This window comes from Cyanistes caeruleus, chromosome 9 (genome assembly GCF_971803275.1).
Source record: "Cyanistes caeruleus chromosome 9, bCyaCae1.hap1.1, whole genome shotgun sequence".
Taxonomy (NCBI): domain Eukaryota; kingdom Metazoa; phylum Chordata; class Aves; order Passeriformes; family Paridae; genus Cyanistes; species Cyanistes caeruleus.
The window spans coordinates 17,220,970-17,236,930 of NC_141709.1; the positions used below are offsets into that span (position 1 = coordinate 17,220,970).

Sequence of the window (15,961 nt, forward strand, 5' to 3'; positions counted from 1 at the left end):
AACCAAGTATATAAAATAAACAACTCTCCTCCACCACCACATTTGGTAGCCAGAACTCATTTCTCTTTAAATCTGAGGCAAAAAATTCCCAAGAGTTCTGGTTGTTTCTTAGATGGATGACAGATTTTGTTCTAATTAATCTAGAGCACTGTGTATAGAAACTACTGCAAAAGCAAACATGTCTATTAACAAAAAGCAGTGATTACTGCTTGGCATTTAGCCAGTAACTCTACATAAGCAATGAATTGATGCCTGCAACTGTCTCAGTGCCATATGGGTTCTGCTGTAGCAATGAATTGGATCCAACGCAAGGTTAAGATGTGTCAAATTTAACTGGGGTTTAATTGATACTGGTAAAGAGGCTCTAAATAAAGAAACAGTGTGTATGCTATGAGAAACAGGATGCATGTCAGCCTACATCCCCCAGCTTGTTGGCAACAAAACTATGCTTAGAGATCCAAAGGAGTTTCCAAACTCCATTTTTTTTTTCCTTTTTCTCTTTTTCTTTTTTGATTAAAAAACAAACAAACAAACAAACGAGACAACAAAAACTTTAGGTTAACAGGTTTACTAGTACATAATTGGAATTGAAAGATGGAACACTAACCAGGTGTACAGTGTTACCAGTTCCTGTTTTTTACATGCTACAAATCTCCTCACCAATCATTTTGCCTGGCTGAAAATCCAAGCTAGTATTTCCACTCACTTATGAAGAAATATCCCTAAACTACACAAGTGGCAAGATTGCACAGCTTACTATGCAGAAGCTAGAAATGGCGATGTTACCTCCAAGAAGGACTCTTTTATTGAACAGAATACTGACATGCCTCAGAAGTTACTCATTGTGTATGATGGTTATTTTTGTTCCACTGACAGCCTAGGGGCAATGAGCCTTTTATCCAAAGCAAGATGTACTCAGAGCGTAAAGACCTGAATTGTTCAGCGGGAGCAGATTAGCGCCCAGCCCAGGCAGCAAGGAGCTACTGAGAGTTGTTCACATCCATTTTGGGCTTGGAGGAAGCCAGCAGCTGTGGGGTGCTGCAAACATCCATGCCTGGCTGGCTTCTGCTATCAAGGACCCTGCTCCCTCCATGCTGCCAAATCTCACCCCAAGTGGCAGCACCAGCCAAAAGAAACCCAGCACCTCCCCTGCCAAGCCCCTTCCAGCCAGCTTCAGAAACACTGCAGCCACCAGGCTGCATCCAGACCCTCCTCTGCTGTCCAGGCTCAAATCCTGTCAGGTCTGAGCTCCCAAAGTACCACTGTCCTCAGTGGCAAGTGCTGATATTCATAACAACAGCCCCCTCTGCAGACCTCAGGCGAGGAAAGGGGTTAAAGTGACATAGGAAGAGAAACAGAAACCACTCTGGTTTGCAGCTTTCCATGGCAAGGAAGAAGACAGCAACAGGAACAAAATTCCTGAGTTTTTCAGTTTTCAACATCAACTAAATTCTCTGAAAACAAAGATGACCGTCCCTTCAAAACTCCTTAGTTTTTACACAATTAGACCCAAATACAGTGCCTATAAATCCCTGATGGGAAGGAACAAAAACCACTGAGCCAAACTCTTAGTAGTACCCAGTGGAAGGATGAGCAGCAATGTGCACAAGATGAAATACAATGAATTTCACTTAATCATAAACAAATTGTTTTGTTGGATGGTTTGGGTTTTTTTTGTATAATGGGAGTGATCAAACATAGGAAGAGGTTGCCCAGAGAAGCTGTGGAGTCTCCATTCCTGAAGATCTTCAAAACCCAGCTGGCTACAGTCTGGAGCAATTTGCTGTGGCTGTCCCTGTCCTAGCAGGAGGCTGAACTGGACGGGCTCCAGACATCCCATCTCAACCACTCTGTGATTTGGTGATTCTGTAAATTAGCATCACTTCAACAGTGAGACAAATCTCACCTTTCCTGATACAAATAAAATAAAATAAAAAATATGGAGAAAGCTGATAAGTAAAAATACAGAACGGCGGTATTTTTAACCTGTCTCCCACTTGTTACATTTCCAAAGATATATTGCTTCCTTCTAACTGTTCCTTATGCTCCAGTGGTAGCAGCCCATAAATATATCTAGTTTCCCTAAAACTGCTTTGATTTACTTGCTTCAAAGAGAAAAAAGGAAGAAACCACCCATGCTGAGACCCTACTGTACTGATGCTGGCTCAACTACACCTATCTCCTGTATTCTAAATTTTGTTTCTAAATTAGGTCACTACATTACCTCATGTTTGAGCAAATCTGGCATAGTGAGATCTATGCTGTAAGCCCAGGTTTCAAGGCACCTCTCTCTATTAGCAGTAAAAATTACTTTATTCTAAGAACAACCCTGATATGCTAATTTCTTCAATAATATCTTTGCTTCTTCTTCCCAGACTAGTATAATTCAAGTTATTGTCTATGTCTAGTTTGGCATTTATACATCAAATGGTATAAAGATTTTATCTTGTAGCCTTTAGCCCTTTTATCTCAACATTGAGTTATTCTGATATTCTGTGACTATTTTGACAATTCTTTATCATAAGGCTTTATTGTGCAACTAATTTATTTTTCATAATCATTTTGATATAATTTTTGTACTTTTTCCAGCAGTGGAAAATGTTTTCTAGTAATTGTAATAATTCCCTTTCACTTTGCTTTGCTGGCAATGTTCTAATCCTGTAGGTAGCTTTCTACATTGTTTTTAACCCTGCAGGGAGTAATGACTGTGTGACATATTCAGTAAAGGAACCATTTACTGTAAAAGGACATTGTTCCATTACTTACATTAAGAAAAAAGACAAAAGAACAAGACAGGGAAATAGAGTAAAAACAACTGTATCTGTACAGCTAATGTTTGATATTTGTCAGAAAGACATAACAGAGTTGTTTTCTGTATGCAGAGAGTGAAGTCAATACTATTCTACAAATAAATATATGACAAAATAAAAAAAAGGTTGCTTATTGCTTATTAATGCCCAGTTATATCACGTGCTGTGTATATTTCAAGCAAAATGCAAACCCTGGTCTCATGCAGCAAGGAACACAATGACAAAACAATTATTTACTACTGTATCTTTAATGCCTCACTGCCTGTCTTGCCTGAAAAGTAGAGCTTGATTTTCTTCCTCTCTGTCCTTTCAAACTGTGATGCCTGTGTCTGAGAGACAAGATTGCCATGTTACTTCCAATTCTCTAATACACAGTCTTGTACACTGGAAATCAGTATGGAACACTGCACTCGCATCTCCCCTAACTTTTTACAGCCTTTAAATTGCCAGTCTTCTGACTACATTTCTTCAAACAATATTGCCATCTGACTGATATCAATCAAACACATTGCCCTTTGATGTCAGAACTCACAGAGTCATCCCACTTGACTGAATTTTGATTACCTCTGTATTCAGTCAAGTAATGTGCTGTTCTTCAAAAAATAAAGAAGCATAGCCACTGTGCATTTTTAATAAAAGGACTCTTGGCTCCTGTATTAGGAAAATAATGCCAAAAACATTAACTTTGAGATTCCAAGTTTGCACGCATGTTTTGTTTCCTGAGTAGAGATGGATGTTTCATAGTGTAGTATGAGATGAAGGAGAAAAATGTAGGGGCTAAATTTCTAATATCAGGCTTCCATCTGTGGTGGCTCCCTAATTTCCCACATCTCAATAGTCCTGTAGTACCAGTACAGAGGGGATGTGGACCCATCATTTTTTTAAAAAAAAAAAAAAATAACCTGTTTTACATTAAAGCATGAATCAAAAACAGAAGGCTTTACTCAACAGGGAAGGAAAATTAAAACCTCAGATATTAGATTCCCTATTGTTTAAGTCAGGTTCAAAAATTTCATTAGGAGGCACAAAGGACAGGAGTCCAACCAAAATCCTGAAAACCACTGACAATGATAATTGCTGCATTTGGCATTTTCTTTATTTGATATTTAAGTTGTTCCTGAGCTTTTTTCTAACCCCTGAAGTACCCTCTTTCTCTGTGCTCTACTCTTTGCTTCAATGAATGCATACCTTTCCACTGTGCTACAGACTTCTCCATCCCTCCACGCTGCAAGAATAGCAGACTTGTGTCGGTGGGTCAGAAGAAGAAATCTCAGCAGAACTTCCTTTGCAAGCAGATATTTTTAAAGCTGTCCAAACAGATAGAGCCATTGGCCATCTTCCAATCTGAGAATGAGTGTAAGTATAAGGTGTTTGCTGAGGAGGAAAGAAAAGACCCATTCCAGAAAATGAGACCAAACACAGTCTAAGCATATTGAAGATAACTCTCTGCAGAGCAAGAAGAGACCACTGCAAGTCACTTTCTCCTTATATGTTAAAGGTGCTGAGAAGATGGGCAACATTTATAACCTTAAGAAGGAGGCAGCCCAAGCCACCATCAGGTGGAAACAGTTCTCAAACTTGTGGATAACAGAACTAAAAAGATTACTTTCAAAAGACCCCTTCTAAGAAATAGAACCTCAGGCTGCTGGAAGTCTATTTTTTTCTAGCAGAAAACATCTTTTAGTAGGAAATTAATAGTTTTAAAAAAAAGAAAACCCACAAACAAAAGGAATAGAAATTAAAAACAAAACAAACTGAGAAACCCCCTCCCCAAACAACAACAAAAAAACCCTTCTATATCTTCTTCCTAAACTTCTACCTAAACTTCCTTTATGGTCATTTATGTTACTGAGTGGGCTGTAAACTGCTGTTGATTAGGTTATTGATACACCTGCAGTACAGTACCTACTGGAGCACGCTGCTTAGACTCACTAAATTAGCACAGATTCTGTGGTCTGTGTTTCAGACAGCTCTGTCTTTTGCTTATGTAGCTCATGAAAATTCAAGTCTTTCACAATGCTTAGCTTTCGCTGCACTCTCACTCCATCACTGTTGCCAATACATAAAGTTCCTTGGCACATCAGGGCAGACAAACTGTTTCTCTGGATGGCTCATTTTTCCAGAAATGACATGTGTCACAAAGCAGCTCAGACTCCTTAAACCCTACATTCATTCCCAGCCAGTCAATATATTCTCATGCCCTTGTATACAACCTTCAGTCTTTGAAAGGAAGAAGAATTAACTTTCATAAAATCAATCCTCAGTATTCCTAGCATAACTGACTGTACTGTCACACCTGAAGTCTCTGCTTCTCCAAACATCCTCCTCATCCTTCAGGGGGAAGAAAGGGATAACACCAACTCTCGGAATTCACACTCTCAGAATAAGCACAAGTATTTATGGAGGTAGGAAAATTCCATGCCTTCAGATTTATGTCCTCCTTCTGCTGGAGATAGACTTTCTGAACACTTGCAGCATCATTTTTCCATTTCTGGGCCAGAAAAACTGCCCCAGCCACTCTTTGCAGAGTCTGATCAAGCAATGAGACTTGCTTGAGGCTATACATAATTCTTGAGATTGTACTTTGAAGAATGATTTTAACACAAAAGGGATTGTTTTCTTCTTTCAATCTAAATGGCTTATAGTGACACTTATTTCTATCGGTCAGCTACATGAAAAGATTAGGTCTGCCAGACATTACAGGATGTGGGTAGTGCTGATCAGAAAAAAGAAACAAAACTAAAAACAAGATCTACAACTGTGGGTAGTTTATAACTCTGCTAGTCTTCTTTCTTAGTCTGCCTTTTCTAAGGCCATCAAAGGTTTCTTTCAAGTTGTACTTATGACATGACTTCACCATGTAAAGGGATGTATCAGTATGACTTTCCTTTGCTCCTTCAAAACGTCGTTCTTGCAGACACACCGGCTCTCATCCCAAAAGGAAACACGTCATGTATTCAGTACCCATCACAAATGCTCCACTCACTGTCCCAGTTTCATTGCCTGGCTGAGCATGTTTAAGCCAAAAACAGTAGGGAAAAATTCAGGTGCTGAAGTGAAATCTGGGTGAGGAGGAGAGCAGAGCTGCCCTTGGCTGCTGGCCACTCCTGCCACCCACTGGCCAGCACACTCTGCCCTGGGACATCACCCTGGCCCTGGCAAGCAAGATGTTTGCTCACCCTAACCAGGAAACCACCATGCTTGCTGCATTCGGAATTGCATTTCCATTCAGAAGCTAAAAAATATGTAGTGCTGTAGTATCCTTCTATCTCCTGTTTCCACAGCTGCTCACTGGCCCTGGCTTTCTCCTTTCTTCTTCCTTTTTTTAATCTAAGAATGCATTTGCCTTTGACCATTAAAAAAAAACCAAAAAAACAAGAATATGTAGAGAACTCAAACATCAAAACCCTTCAATCTCTAACCACAGGTATGGAATGATCAACAAGTAGCACAAAAGAGCTCCTGAATGACAGTACGAAGAGCACAAATGTGACTGAAATGACATTTACAAAATTAAGATTCAAATCTTTGGCACTTTCTAAAAGCATTTTTTTGCAAGAAAATTGTGTTAGTGGTGCTCTAGGATGGGGAATAACTCTCCTCCAAGCCTCTGAAAAAACAGCCCAATAAACGATGACTGGTAGATTTTGCATCATTCAGAAAAAATAAATAAAAATCAAATTTGAGAAGCTGAGCATAGTATATATTATCATGTATGTTATTGAATGGTTATTATGTTCTGGTCAACTGTTAGAAAGCTGTTAGAAGATGACATCTGCTTTTCAGAAAAGAACTATACTTAAATGGGACTTTTAGCTCTTACACATAAGTGATTCATTTTTTTAGTCATGCTCACTCACGATTTTTTCAGACATATTTCTTCTTTCCCCTTCTGATAATCTAAGCATAAATCTGTTCCAAATCTGATGGATACCACTCCATCTTCTGTCAGAATCATTACCTACTTACAGGTAAGACACTTTTACTATAAGGTTCAAATCATGACTTGATTTTTCAACACTTCTAAAACACATGTCTTACTTCCTTCTTCAGCCCAGTCCCAACCTCTTAAATAATTGAGTCCAAGTTTCCACATTATGTGCAAATATAGTCATTTCTATTTGAAAGAAGGCAGGAAAATTAAACACAAGATGCCATTCTAGAACAGGGGCACTGCTTAGATTTTAATGACAAGTAGGATACAGAGAGATATGCAGGCTATGGACTGGTTTAATGGGAGAAAATCCATAAACTCCCCCAGAAGATGCTCTATCCAGTGCAGGAAAGATATAAAATCCAAAAATTAAAAAATGGGCTAAATGTTGCCCATCCTCCCACAGACTGGAAACTGCCAGCTCTTTCCTAAAGCCTATTGAGTACAGAGAAATACAGAGATAATATGAAAGTTTATTCTGGTGTTCTTTAGGGAATTAATGGAAAACATAAGGAAGAATTAAATAATATTTTTGTTGGCTGGGATGTCCATTTCAGCAATTCAAAGGACAAAAGATTAACCTGAGAAGCTAGGAGGAGTTCAAACTTGCAAGGAGTTTCAAAAGTCAAGTGCCAAAGAGGTTAGCACCAGAAGTTAAAATAAAAAAGTATAGTCTATGATCCAAGGTAAAAGCATTATTCTTTAAAAGCTTACACTATGCTGCAAAACTGTGTGGTGTGCTGCTAGCAAACAGCTTCAATAATATGCTTTTGGAATGGCAGCTTTTGCTTTTGGTGCTCATTTAAAACCGGTTCTTGTCTCTTTTGTGCCATGGTTCATCATGTGCTGCTGCTCTGGACCAATTCTTTCCTTTTTGATTTGATGTTTCTCGGATCCTTAATCCTTTAGCAACTTATATTTTAATTTCCACATTAAACACAATACAGCAGCACTACTTTTTGATATTGTCCTTAAGTATTATTTCTGAAGCCCTGTCAGAGGGATTGACCTTCCACTCTTGCTTTCAGTTAACAGGTAGTCACCAAAGACTAGGCTGAGCTGTTTCTCTTGAAGTACTTTTCCAGCCCTGAGTTTTGCATTCAGAGGTTGGTAACTTCCCAAAGCTCAAGAGAGCATCACCTTTCGCTGATGGTGCTACAAGCCAACATATTCAGTTACACACCAATGCAAATAACAGGTGTTTTATCCCAGTGAAGGGCTTTACAAACCCTGCAGTTTTCAATCCTTAACTGCTGTGACAAGTTACTCCCACGAAAATTAAGCATAAAGGCTCAATTTTACCCTTCACCAGTTCAGAACCAATTGTTTTATGAAACCCATTAGGAAATATTTGTTTATGGACATGTTCCTCTGGACCAGAACATTTGTATTTCTCTGCTATTGGTTAGTATTTCTTTTCCACCATGACCCCCTATGCCCATCTCTGGGCAGACAACAGCACAGGCCAGGAACTGTGATTTATTTCAGTTACAGAGCACAATAATTTTGAGTCTATTATTCCCATTCTGCAAGGGAAATTAGCTTTTAAAAGCATAATATGCAGAAGCAGTCAAAGTCCTGAAAAGATACACATTTGCTGTTTTAACTGGGAAATTTAGAAAAGCTTTAGCAGCATAAAGTATTTTAAGTTTTAAAAAAAATAAAGTGCAAAGAACAAACCATTGAATAGCTGCATTTGTGACAGTTCTGCACTATCTTCACAGTGGAAACATCTCGGTTCATGAAAACAGTCATGGACAAGTTCAAAACGGGCACTTGCTGAGATGCTGTCCTGAACATAGCCAGTACTTGGGGCTATTTTTAGAAATCAGCAGCCTATGGATAAGCCATACTTTTGCCATTTGGTTTTCAAATTGCTCATGTAATTGCTCAGCAGCCCTTACAAAACATTGCATCTGTGGAGTCATGAGGGGAAATGCTGATAGAAGGACTTCACCTACTTCTGGTTCCAGCTGTGCAATGTCCTCACTTCTCAAACATACAAAGGAGGTGACTCTCTCATTTCATTCACTACTACAATTCTGACTTTAATTCTTTCTAGATATTTTGCTTGGAATATGCATTTCTGAACAAAGCTCACCTCAAGCTGTGCCTTTGGCAGCACATGGATCACCACAGCAGTTCTTGGAAACCTTCATTCCTTGCAGAAGGTTCAGTCTGCTCCAGCACTCCTACACAGGTACGTAAGAGCTTGCAAGACAGGAGGATACACGGCACTGAATATTGCTGTGCAGGGAGGAGTATTCTCACTCGTGCATGCTTGTGCAGTAATGTGCAGCAATAGCCAACATTTCTGTTTAAAATTTTACTGCCTTCTCATATCAGCTCCAGCAGAATTATACAGATATCTGCAAAGCAGAACAAGAGATGTTTACAGATCCTCCTGCCCTACTGCAATTTACAGCCTTTACTTCCCTTCCTAATGTCTGCTTGCTTCCTTCATCACCACCATGCTTTTACCACTATGACAGAAAACGATGAGGAGAGAGGAAGAGGCCTGCAATCATGAAGCAACCCAGTGATAGCTCAGCTAATAACATGAAATAAAACACATTGTGCTTCCCTGCTCCTGTGAGAGAAAATGATGAAGCACAAACCCAGCTCTCATCATTCAGGAGTCTGGCTCAAGGAATAAAAAGAGACACCACATGATGGCTGAAGAAAAAGATTTTGGATTGTGCCACAAAAATTGCTCCGTTTTCTGTATTCCATAACTGACCAGTTTTAAGTCTTTCTTCAACCTGTAAAGTTGTCAGGCCTGGTAAAAGTGAAGGGGTACTACAGTATTTAATGTACACCACACTCTCAGCAAGCCTTAACAGCCATCCTGTTTCAGAATGCATGTGTATGTTGCTTAGCCTGTGGATTACTCCCTCCAATAACTCACAAAGAAACTCCTTGATGCATTGTCTATATTCCAAGAAAAACCCTGATGAGCGTAATGAGAGAAGACAGTTGCCTTCTTCTGTTTATTTATTACCTGTAAGACTGCTCAAAAGAGTGACAATTTTATTGAGTTTAATCTTTTCCCCGAAAGCTAAATGTTTAGAAATGTAATCAAATAAAATGTCTTTGCAGTCCATTTTGTAATCTTTCAGCAAAGATTTTAAGTTTTAGTAGACTTTTACCTTTTTATTTTTCCAAAAACAGTAACTATTTATGACCTGTCACAGAAAGAAAAAAAAAAGCCCTGACTCACCAATTCATTGCTCTTCATCCTCGTCTGTGACCATGGCTTGATTCTGTAATTTAAACTTTTATTTCATTTATTCTTTAAGCAGTCTGACTTCTTGGGGAAACACATGAGAGAAATCTAAACCAGGCTGAGAAGAATCCTAAATGCATAACATCATATTCAATTTGCCTTTTTAAAAAATTTTCTATCTCTGCCTTACTGAGCATACAGAGACTACATATTCTTTGCTTTTTTTATAAAGGAGCTCCTTGAAAATAAGCAAAGGCATAAGTCAATTTTTGATATGCAGAAGTGTATTAGCACCTGAAATTTTAGTTTCCCACTGTAGGTCCACATTTCTTCACAGAAGTTTCATTTTTAGCAGGGTTTCATCAGAGTACAATGATAAATAACTGTTGCATACCCCCAGGCTCACAAGCAGGTGAATAAAAATCTGCAGTTTCAGGAATGTACAATTTCTAGATTTTTAATAAATACACTGTGTCATGCAGCTGTATATAGCAGACATACATAACATATTAGTATTAGGGGCACATGCATATTACATAACTTCATTCTAATAATGCATTTATACCCTGATTTATTTGAGCTTAATCATAAATAGAGACAAATTAAGAAGTGCATAATAATTTTCAGCTTGGAGATCAGCAACTACTGTTCTGCACAGGGATTAGTATCTTCCTTTAAAAACACTCTGCACTGTAATTTGGAAGGAAATCATCTCCTTTCTCATGTTTGCATCTATCCAGCAGAAGAAGTGATTAATGCTCAAGATATTTTCCACAACAAAAGAATCTGCTTCCTTCATATCATTTGATTTACTCTCTCTTATTTTTGTGTTGTATTTTGATAAAGGGCATTGCACCCATCCATCTGGACTGGTCTTAACCTTTGTAACTAACCCAGTTCCTGAAGTCCTCAGGCTTCATGCAAACCATTAGTAGTTGTATACAAGCATATTACCGATTGCTCCAGACACAAAGCAGCTCCTTGCAGATAGGCTACTCTTTTATTTAGCCTCAATATTTATTCATATAGCCTCTTATAAGAAGAAATATAATCAAGAAAAGGCACCAGAATTCATGGTGCAGAGATATTTATTGCATAATTTTATGGCAGCAGCCTTATTTCCCACCAGTTGCCAATATGTTGGATCACAAGTTGCTTTCTCTCAAAATCGGTACAACCGATTTTTCTCTCAGAAGGTTTTCCAATACACCCAAGAATACATCCAATACATTTCCAATACATCCCCTGCCCAGCACTGCACAGCAGGATGGTTTCCCAGGGAGAGCTGCAAGGGGCAGCAGTGGAGGCACAGGGCTTGCCCTGCCACCATCACCACCCAGCCAGGTTGCAGCTCACTCAGGCACAAACACCCACTCAGCAGGGACCCCGTCCATCCCGACTGCAGGAACATGCCTTCCTAAAAACACAAAGCACTCCCTCCCCTGTCCTGGAGGCTCACTGTGCAGGAACCAAACTCCGAAACCTCCAGGGTGCCCTTGGTCGTTTGCCTGCTCTCCCTTCCCCTCCCAGCTGTCTCTCCTATCTCAGCACACAGCAGACATGCCTCGTGTCTCCCACAGCCTGCTCCACACTCACCCCCTGGAGAAAAGCCACCCCAGAGGAAGGAAGCTTCTACCTGCAAAAAGAAACCCCAGCCAGACTTCACAAGCCACATTTAACAAGAATGCTATCACCTGTTTGACTATGACCTCTGCCTAAATATAAGCTAAATATCAGAAAATAACCAGTTTTAATGCTAATGTGAATATTTTTGCTAACACTTGTTGAAAGGAGATGACAACTTCCCAGGAGCACAAATGCTCCAGGAGACACTGCATCCCAGTCTGACTAGCAGCATTTATTCCCTGCAGCTTATTGCTCAAAATGGGATAAATGCTGGAAAATCTTTCAGCTCACAGCCCACAGGAGCCACAGTACAAAGCAATGTTTGTTTTAGAAATAAGATTACAACATATACAGTGATTCATAAATATTTGCATTTTATAATTCTTTCTGCAAATGAGTTGGTAAGTCAATCCACATAAAAATGAGATTCTTCCCCTACAAAGAAGAGAGAATTCTATTGTAGAGAATTCTCTACAAAGAAATGAGCCACAGAATTTTAACTGCCTGTGAGGTGTGGTCACTTTCTCCCTCTCAGAGCTCTTTCCTCATTTTGTGTAAGTGAAAAGTTACTGGCTCTTCTTTTGCACATCTTCTTGCTTGGAGCTGTGTGGGAAAGGCAGCCATTCCCAAAAAGCAACAGAAATGGCAGGAATAAAGCAATGGTCAATTCCAAAACAGAGCTGATGATTCAGTTACCTTCCTGCAGTTCCTTCCCGCTGTTGTACAAAGAGTGTAAATACTTGTCGGCCACAAAGTCAACATGCCCCAGCTACTGGATCTAAAGAGCACAACCAGACTTAAAAATACTTTTTACAGTGATATTAAAGAAATCCCTAGCAATACCGAGGAAAGCAAAAGGCTAATTAGCTCTCAATAGGGATGCAGAATAATGCACACCCTCAAGGGTGCTTTTCCTGAAGTCCAGGTATCCAGAATGCCAGTGTCATATTTTCTTCATCCTGTGTGACCTAAGGACAGGATGTGAAGGCTGAAGATCCCTCTCCAGGCTGGTGAATGGCAAATCAAGACTACATGGAATTGTACTGAGTCACTTCTCTCTCCTTCCTCAAACACCATAGAAAGAAAGAGAGGGAACACAAAAGGTTGAAGAAAAAAAAGTCCAAGTCACAAAACAATGACCACATGGCAGCCCAAAAGCATCGTGGTCACCTACCAGTATACAAAGAAGAGACAAAAAAACACCTAAGGCTGCAACTCACCACCAAAACAGCTCAATAGAGCCTTCTGCTGTGCCTTGTGGGCTTCCTACTCAGCAATGATGTTGCTCTCCCCAGACTCCAGCATAAGGGTTGCCTCTCCTACGAGAAAATGGCAGGTGCAGGATTTCACTTAGGAATAAGCACTCTTAAGCCCTCCTTTCCCCCACTCCTCTCCAGGCACTCCCCTCCATCCAGACAGACAGCTGTGCTCCCTGGGCAGTTTTGCTCTTCTTTTTCCACGCTGGGTTGGACTCTTCAACAGGCAAGAAAGCGTAAGGGAGAGGTGGCTGCTGCAAACACATCAGCTCTACCCAAGGGAAAGTGCTGCCTTCGAGACAAGCTTGCTTAGTGAGTAAACCAGGCTGAGGAGAGAGAAGATGAGCATACCTAGAAATGAAGGAAAAAACCACACTAACAAACATAACAAAGAAACTATCAGTGTCCACCTGCCACCGGAACAGTCCTGCACCACTGAAACAACACAGGCACATGAGGAGGTGCAAATGTGCGGAACCCAGGCAACCAGAAGTGTGCTGCAAACCACACTGAGCCAAGTGCACATGCTTAATCTGATGGCAGCAGTGGTTCCCTTCTCCATTTTGGACATTAATTCTTTTCTTTCCTTATCCCATGCGCCTGGCAAGCTCTGTGAGATATCTCCCAAATTCCAGCAAATACACCAATTTCTGGCCATTTGAATGAGGCTGTTGCTAAGCAACACTTTTTTCCTTTCTCTTTTGGTTTGTTTTTTTGGGGTTAGTTTGGTTGGGAGGTTTTTTTGGTTTGCTTTGCTTTTTTCTGTTCAATTGAACTTACAAGAAAAACAACGTAAGATTAACATTCTCAATTTCTTTATGAAAACAGTGCCTCAAAAAGAAGCCCATTTTTGTGGAGACTAATTGTATTCCCTATATTCTTCAAATAAAGTCTTCAAATGAAAAACAAGTTTCTTAATAATAGGTTACTAATTCTTACCTACAGGCCATTATATACTTTTGGGGGCTCCAGTGCTAATCAGCTTCCTTACATCCATATTTTCCTTCCCACCATCTGCTCCTCTGTGTGAAAGATGGAGGACCCTTTTCCCTGAGTTATGGTAAATACATGAGAAAAAAAATCCACATAAGAGATGACCCAAAGCATGCAATACTAGTGGGAGATTTTCTTTTAATTTCAACAGATTTTGGATCTGAAAGGAGTCAGACCATTTATAAATTTCCTTGCAAACACTGCACATAAAATCATGAAGCTGTTTCTGTAAGCGGCTCATTAATTTAAAAGGGTGGCTGATCCCTGAAGGGAAGACCCACTTCAACGGGAAGGTTCTGATGTCACGCCGGGATTTCATTAGTGTACCGGCTAGAAAAAATGCAGAAATAAAATGTAAATAACTAACTAATTATGCATGCAGTACAAAATGGAGCGCCTCCAAAGTAATTAGAAATGTCCATACATGGCAGTCGGAACTGCAAGCTGAGCACAGAGGGTTCGTGCTCTCCAGCTATGACAACAGAGCGATCGCGGAGAGTTTCTAGGCTGCGGCGGGGCAAAAAGAGATGGCATTTCCTGAGTGTGCAGCCTGTAACTACATTTAAATTAACACAGTTATGGGGGATTGAACCATTGCCAAACCAAGACATTCTGGGTTCCTTGTCTGTCATAGGCTCATGTTAAGGAAGGCTGAAATCTTACACTAGCAGAGAGATAGAATTGGATTGTTTTTAACAGAGCTGAACCTCAGTAAAGACAAATATAGTTCTGTATATTGTCAGTAAAAATGAGGGTGAATATAGAGAGGATGAACGTAGTGACGAGTCGGGAACGAAGATGTTTCCCCTACCCTTCACCAATTAAATTTTTCTTTTATTTTCATGTCGTTATTCTACCTGTAAAACCAAAGGATTCAGTGTAAATGCTTTTTTTTTTTTTTTTTTTTTAGAACTCCTTGTTAGATCTTTTTAATCCTTGGCACAAAGAAATGTCATTTTGAAATTACTTTCCTTCTAATGAAAGTACCGTCTTTGCTAGGAGATGTAGGAAACTTTCTTTGTAGAGAACACAATTATGCAGAATGGCACAAATTTTGCTGTCATTTGTAATCCTAAAACTCCTGTGGAGCTATTGAAGCTACATGGGCATTTCAGAGAAGAATCTATTTTAACTCTTAGACACTCTGCTTTTTTTTACAGCAAGAGCTGTCACTTCCCACTCAATTCTTCTGCCAAGGCATCACTTCTCCTCTGCTGCAATCTGAAGTGAGCCCTGTCACAGTAATGTGATGCTCACTACCTGGGCCAGAGGTTTCATTCTGTAAGTTGGGTCACACCTGTAGAAGCATTATTAGCAGCCAGAAGAAACACCGTGCAAGGCTACTCAGTCTCTGGGTTTTTCCCTCCTAAAGCCTCCCCTCCATTTTGATTTAGAAAGTGATAAACTAAAGGGTCTCTCATGTCTCTTGCTCTTGGCTGGGTGTTGTGGGTGCTGCTGGTGCAGTGGGTGCTCCCTTCTTTCTGTTTTTTTGTCATACCATAGTAAAACAAGACACACTCATCAGTTTTAAGGTTCTTTATGGTTCACACTATTGTCACCCAAGCTAGATCAGCTTTCTGTGCTTCATGCAAAAGTCTGTCTTGTCGTTGCCTTTGTCACATCTATTCATAACATTTTCTACTCCTCCAAAAACGCTTCTTTCTAGGAAAGCCAGATTCCTCCTCCTATCCTCAGAGATATTTAAAGTATTACATCCTACAAGAGGCTTTCCAGCTCAACTAGCAACAATTTTACGTATGTTTGTGTAATTGTTTATATGCCACAGGTCTCTTATGTTTAACCCATAGTGGATTAAAAAGCCTTGACCCCCATCTCCCCAAGAATGCCCTGTGTTTTACCTCCTTTGCACCTTTAGGTGAAAGCAGAGCTTGGCCACCTCCCAAACCAAAGTCCTGCTCTGAAATGACATCAGGTCTAGTTCCTAGGAACTCTTGCAAAATGAGAGCCATCGTCATCACACTTGGCACAGTAACCTACATTTTGGAACAGATAAAGTGCAAACTGCTCTTTCTGCCTAGTTTCAACATCTTACTCAAGTCAGCTTTCTGATGCATGCTCCTGGAGCGAGCACAGCTGTTCCCCTGCTCTCACCTCA

General features: G+C 40.0%; 1 long non-coding RNA gene across 1 annotated transcript in view; it reads right to left on the reverse strand.

Annotated features, from left to right (window-relative positions):
• The window catches only part of LOC111932773 (uncharacterized), a 78,093-nt gene that overhangs the window by 43,387 nt on the left and 18,745 nt on the right, over positions 1-15,961 (reverse strand). The window contains exons 5-8 of the long non-coding RNA XR_015273784.1: positions 13,792-13,902; positions 12,998-13,178; positions 12,817-12,915; positions 8,846-9,113 (exon numbers count right to left, since the gene is read on the reverse strand). This is a non-coding gene — a long non-coding RNA (uncharacterized LOC111932773). The remainder of the gene's footprint in view (positions 1-8,845; positions 9,114-12,816; positions 12,916-12,997; positions 13,179-13,791; positions 13,903-15,961) is intronic.